Here is a 6,244-nt window from a genome sequence, read left to right as displayed (position 1 = left end):
CTTCAGATGCTGAAATTTCAACCATGTGGAGACAAAATCTTGGTGAACTTCGAGAACAAATTTCAGATCTTGGTTCTCTATATTTTCTGAGATATGATCTAGGGAAGTTAGGGATTTTTGCAGGCTCCAGAATTCAGTCTCAAACCAGTGACCTAGGGAAAATCGTCATAACTTTCGTTTTAGGCATCATATTTGAATTATGTAAAAATTGGATGAAAATGCACAGACTGTAGTTTTTCCCGTAGCAATTGCAGGTCTGAATGTTGAAATAGTGACATGTGGCATCCCATACAACTTCGCTCTACTGAATTAGTCCATAATCAGGTCATCGTGGGAGATTTTTCATAACTCTATATTGAAGAATCCAATATTGGTCTGACTCGTGGAATTTGAAATAATATTCATAGGGTTACCACAATTTTAGACCTTGGAAATATAAAATTATAGAGATACAACAATTACAATATTGAGCTCCTAAAAAGCAAGAAAGATGTGTGTTTTTTAAATTTTGCATAATTTTTTTTTGAAAAATCAGTTTGAAATGATTCAAAGGGAATATTGAAGCATAGATATAAATATTTAGTTCTAAACTTCCTCTAAAAAAATTAATTCTACACCCATTAAGCCCTCGGAAATCCCTACTATGATGCACGAAGAAGAAGAATTGCAGCATGATATATCAAAATCACAGGACCAAGTGCAATAAATTTCACTCTCACAAAGAGAAACCAAAGATGAAATGGATGGTAAAAAAGACAACATGGAGGTTTTTAATATAGACATGGACACGATGAATGTCAAGTTGGAAGGGTTGGAAAAGTTTTTAAGAGAAAGGCTTCTCAATGATGACAAGGTAATCCATGAAAATCATGATGAAGACAAAAGGAATATGAATTATGATTTTAGAGACTCTAATGTGTGGGTTAAGAACCACCACATTCCAAAGATAGATATGAGTAATTTTGATGGAAAGGATCTGGTGACATGGATACTACAGATGGAGCAATATTTTGCTCTACATGATGTGCAATACACACAAAAGGTGTGCATTGCATCTTTATATTTAGAACACAATCAATTTGTATGGTAACAATGGATTTGTTCTCATAAACCACTTATCACTTGTTCAATTTTTACAGAAGAAATGATAGCACATTATGAGGATACAAAGAGAAACACCTTCTTTGGTCAATTGATAAATCTCAAACAAAAGGGGTAAATAGCCGAGCACATTGAGGACTTCCAAAAATTGAATATCAGGGTAACTGATATTCCATAGGAGCATATGATAGATGTCTTCATAAGGACTTTGAAGGATAACATCCAGCATGAGGTTCACCTTTGGGAACTTGATTCATTGGAGAAGGCATTCAAGTTGGCAAGAAAAGTTGAAAGAAAAATTATAGCAACAAGGAAGTCTACTACTCACAACTATAAATATGGAAGTGTGGCTGCTCCTAGCCTTTGATAACCTACAAGGTTGACGCCGCAACAATTGGAGGAAAATAAAGCAAAAGGACTTTGTTACAGTTGTAATAGAAAATACTCTAAAGGTCATAAGTGTGCTGAAAAGGAATTATTTTACAAATAATGTGAAGAGGAAGAAAAGGAAAAAGAAACATCAAAATAAGAGGATATACACTAGCTCACTACAACAAAACCAGCGATTTGCGCCCAGATTTAGCGCCAGATTTCAGTGCATTTTTTTTGTAATTGTGATGAGCAACCTGGCGCTAAATCTGGCTCTATTGTACAATTTTTAAAGCGTCCTTTTTTGCACCTGATTTTGCATCCTTTTTCACGCTAGATTTTGCATCATTTTTTACACCAAACTATGCATCATTTTTTGTGTCAAATTTTGAACCAAGATTTGCATCTTATTTTATGACAGGTTTTGCTTCTAGTTTTGTGTCATTTTTTGCATCTATTTTTCATTCTCTTTTGCTTCCTATTTTGTTTCATTCTTTGCTTCCATTTTTGCACCATCATTTGCATCAAGTTTACACTGTATTTTGAATCCAATTTAACGTCTTTTTATGCATCCATTTTGTGTCAGTTTTTGCATCTAGTCTTACGCCAGGTTTTGTATCTAGTCTTACACTAGTTTTTGCTTCTATTTTTGCACCAGCTTTGGTGCCTATCTTTGCACCATGTGTTGAATTTGATTTAGCACCAAATTTTGCATCCATTTTTGTGCCCATTTTTGCATCTTTTTTTGGACCATTTTTTACATCCACATTTATGTTTGATTTGTCTCCATTTTTCCCATCTCATTTTGCACCATATTTTGTGTCATTTGTTTCATCCAAATTTGCATCATTTTTAACACCATCTCTTGCATCTAATGTTACATCATTTTGAGCATCCAAATTTGCATTTATATTTGCATATTCTGTTGAGTCATGTGTTGTGTCCACCTTTGCATCTTATTTTGTGTCTAATGGTACATTCAATTTAGAGCCATTTTTTACGTCTACTTTTGTATTTGTTTTTGCACCAAGTTTTGCATCCAATTTTAAGTTATTTTATGCCCCTTTTTGCACCATTTTTTTATGTCTACTTGTGTCCAATGTTGCACCATTATTTACACCGACTTTTTCATCCAATTTCCACTTTTTTGGTGTCTAGTTTTACATCGTTTTCACCATCCAAATTTGCATCTTTTTTTGCCTCATTTTGTGTCCACATTTGCATATAATTTTGTGTCTGAGTTCGAGCCTAAATTTGCATGTGATTAGGAATCATTTTTTACATCCAATATGGCATCCTTGGTTTCACCTTTTTTCAGCCCCATTTTGCATCTTGTTTTATGTCTTTTCTTACATCTTTTTTTTTTCCTTTTTTGCACCCAAGTTTGCATCCCAAATTTACATCATTATTTGCATCATCATTTGGCATATTAATTTGTAACGTTTTTTTCTTCTTTTTAACGCTCAACTTTGCATCTCATTTTACATCTAGTTGTTGTCTTTTTTTGCATCTAATTTGGTGCCCATTTATGTGTCCTTGTTTTTGCCCAATTTGATATCCTTTTGTATGCCATGTTTTGTTCCCTTCTTTGTGTCAACTATTGCACAATTTTTCACTTCTAATTTAAAACACTTTGTATGTCAATTGTTTGCATTTTGTATTAATTCCTAGTTTAACATCCAATTTTACTTTCAAATTTGCATCCATGGTTACATCCGCATTTGACTTCTTATATAGAGTATATTTTTCTTTACATATATGACCCCCTTTATAGATTCATAGTGAAATATATGATAGCTTCTAAATATCATTAAAGCAGATATCACAATTCAAAATCATTTGTAAAGAAATTTAAGAGAAATTGACAACATCCATCCAAAAAATTAACAATGTGTCATTAACAATTTTCAAAACATGTATAAAATAGCAACATAATACTAATAAAATCAGTATTATTTTTAATCAAAACAAGTAAAATTCAAATATGATTAACAAATCAAAATATTTCATGAATATCGTTATTCTATGATAAATAAACAACATACATAAATCAAACTCATCGTATGATTACGAAATCAAAATGTCTCATTGATATAGGGTAAATTCACAACACCCATCTAAACATAACAATGTCATTCTACACAATAATTTCTTCATAAAAAACAATGCATGTGCATGCCTAGCTACCACCACCAAGATCATCCTCATGATCATCTTGACCATCCTCATTACTCTGATCCACATCATCACCAACACCGCAACTATCATCATCATCTCCTCCTTCACCACCATCATCCTCATCCTCATCATCTCCTGATATATGTTGAACATAATTTGGATCATCGTCTTGGCAATCATTACCTATAGCATTCTGACAAAAAAAATCAATATTACATGTTAGTATTAATTACATAACACAACACATGTTTTTGTTATACAATGTTAACCATAAAATGAGGTAAGATATAATATCTAATAGTACTAAAAAATAAAATGAAAATATGGTTTAAAAGTATATTGGAAATCCAACTAAGATTACATACCATAGAGTCCATCTAAACAACAAATTCAACCCATCCCTTTTGCTGCAGCACCTCCTTTTCCAAATGATTTGGAGGTCTTCCATATTTTAGTTCCTATCAATCAGTAAATAGGGAGAAATTAGATAACAATGACTTTCTTCTAGTACAAAATTTATTAAAAAAATATCACATGTTTAATATACTTACAAAGGTTGTTATCAGTGCTTTTAAACCTTTCTGGCCACTACGATGAGTGACTTTTGTCTTGGTTAACCTCGCCTTGGATGCCTTGTCCTTAAACATAAACCAATTCAATTTATTTTCACACAAATACATGTCTAAGATACTTATAAGTATTAATACATTCTAAATAATGTTTAATGAAAAATTCAATACCTGAATGCTCTCATTGTCGGCTTTTCTTTGTGCATCCAACTTCTCATATGATTTTACAAGTTCTTTCCATACTTTAAAAGGTATGTCAATAGGTCTTTGTTTCAGTCTTTGATCTTGAGGCATTTTTTTAATTTTTCTTGTTTGGGTAAAAATTTTGGTTAAAAAAAACCGAACAAGTAATTCACATCAATGGCATGGGGACTCTATGGATATGTGTAAAGAAATGGCTATAAAGAAAACATCCAAAAAACATATGAGCTCTCCCTTTGATGGTCACTTGGGGCATATGGCTGGAAAGGAACAACTCCATTTTCGAAAATCAAGGACAATCCTTTCTCAAAGTCCTTCCTAATATTTGCTCCAAATGTCTTAAAATGAAAAACAAAATTCAAACATCATCCTTAAACATCTCCCTTAAATATAAGGTTGGACCATAAATTCTTCACTTTTATTGTTATCGGCTCTGGAATGATTTTTCTATATGCAATTATATAATGAAATATGTGTGCACTAATGAAAAAACATTGAGTTTCATTTTTCATAATCACAAACAATGAAAAAAGAATCACACGTAACTAGCATCATTTTGGAAATTTTATATTTATTAAAAATCTTTAACATGTTTTCCTCCCATATCTCATAAAAAGGTGTGAAATTTTTTATATACTCTCCAATAAGCACTACAACAAAACCAGCGATTTGGAGGTTTTACACTAAGTTTTTCAACATCGAACTTACTAGGGCTTGCACCACCGGGGTTATTAGTAAGAATCTCATGAGGTTTGCATAGCCATGATTATTAGAATCAAAATAGTAGGATTTGCACTAAAAAACAGTTCATAGAGCTTTCCTGCTGGGGAGAAAATCACAAGTTCAACTTCTGCAGTGCAGAGCACCGAGAGCTCGTAAGCTTTCTTCAGCAATCCACCTACGTTTGGAAAATGTAGCCTGCCTGCTGGCGATGTTCTCAATCCTCTTCCTCTGCATCTTTCCCCTCACTATTCTTGTATGTCCTCTTTCGTTTTTCCCTCCAAACAAACCCTCTCAAATTGAGAAAGCAGAACAACTCACTCGATGAGAATCCGAATCCAATTATCGCTTCTAACAATAACCCAATACGATACCAGAAGTGATTACACAAAACCTCATTGACTCTTCATTTGTTTGGAAAAGAGCCAAGCATATACTTCTGACGAGGGTTTCCGTCTCAAGTCTGGCTCGCAGGACGTCTCTTAGTCAATTGCGAGAAAAGTTTTCCACCTGCCTGTCACATACGGTTTGTCACACTATATATTAAAATAAGGTTGATCATACTAACAATAAGGTTGTATAGTTTAAAAGGAGGGCTCTCCTGACTGCATTTGGTTGGTTTATAGAAAAGATTGCTAGAATGTGTAATGTGAATGCTCTGCTAACTGTTTTTTAAGCATTTGGAAGTATTAAAACCCCCTAGGATAATTAATGTAAGACCTGTTAATTAATGTGTAAAGATGGCTATTGTCCTTGGGCTACCTTAGTTGTTCGTGTTTAGTGATCTGTGGTATTATGACTCCTCAAGTCACTATTAAACCATGAGAACCATGCCCAGGCAGACTAGTGTGACATTGTGGATGAGAAACAAAACTAGACTCCTATAACCTCCTTTTTCATCCTTTAAATTGCAGAATTAACTGACTGTTCTAGTAATCATTCTTGAGCACCTGAAGATGTGCACCCTAAATAATAAGAATAATACCCTGTAACATATGAATAGTCCATCCTGTGCATGTAGGATATGCACATGAGGTCCAATAAAATCACTAACCAGAATACCAGGTGTTATTAAAGCCTCTACAGGTTGATATATATGAATGTTA

At 33.4% G+C, this 6,244-nt stretch overlaps 1 long non-coding RNA gene across 1 annotated transcript; it reads right to left on the bottom strand.

The window, feature by feature from the left end:
* Window positions 1-3,548: 3,548 nt before the first annotated feature.
* LOC149261599 (uncharacterized) lies at window positions 3,549-5,604 on the bottom strand. Its single transcript, XR_016258456.1, has 3 exons — window positions 4,200-5,604; window positions 4,014-4,106; window positions 3,549-3,841 (listed from the first exon to the last, which is right to left on the bottom strand). It is a non-coding gene; the product is annotated as an uncharacterized LOC149261599 (long non-coding RNA).
* Between the last annotated feature and the right edge of the window lie 640 nt (window positions 5,605-6,244).

The sequence above is a fragment of the Pinus tabuliformis genome, chromosome 6 (genome assembly GCF_031772625.1).
Source record: "Pinus tabuliformis cultivar Carrire ecotype Pingquan chromosome 6, CPIR1, whole genome shotgun sequence".
Lineage (NCBI taxonomy): Eukaryota > Viridiplantae > Streptophyta > Pinopsida > Pinales > Pinaceae > Pinus > Pinus tabuliformis.
This window is presented reverse-complemented; position numbering and strand designations above follow the sequence as displayed.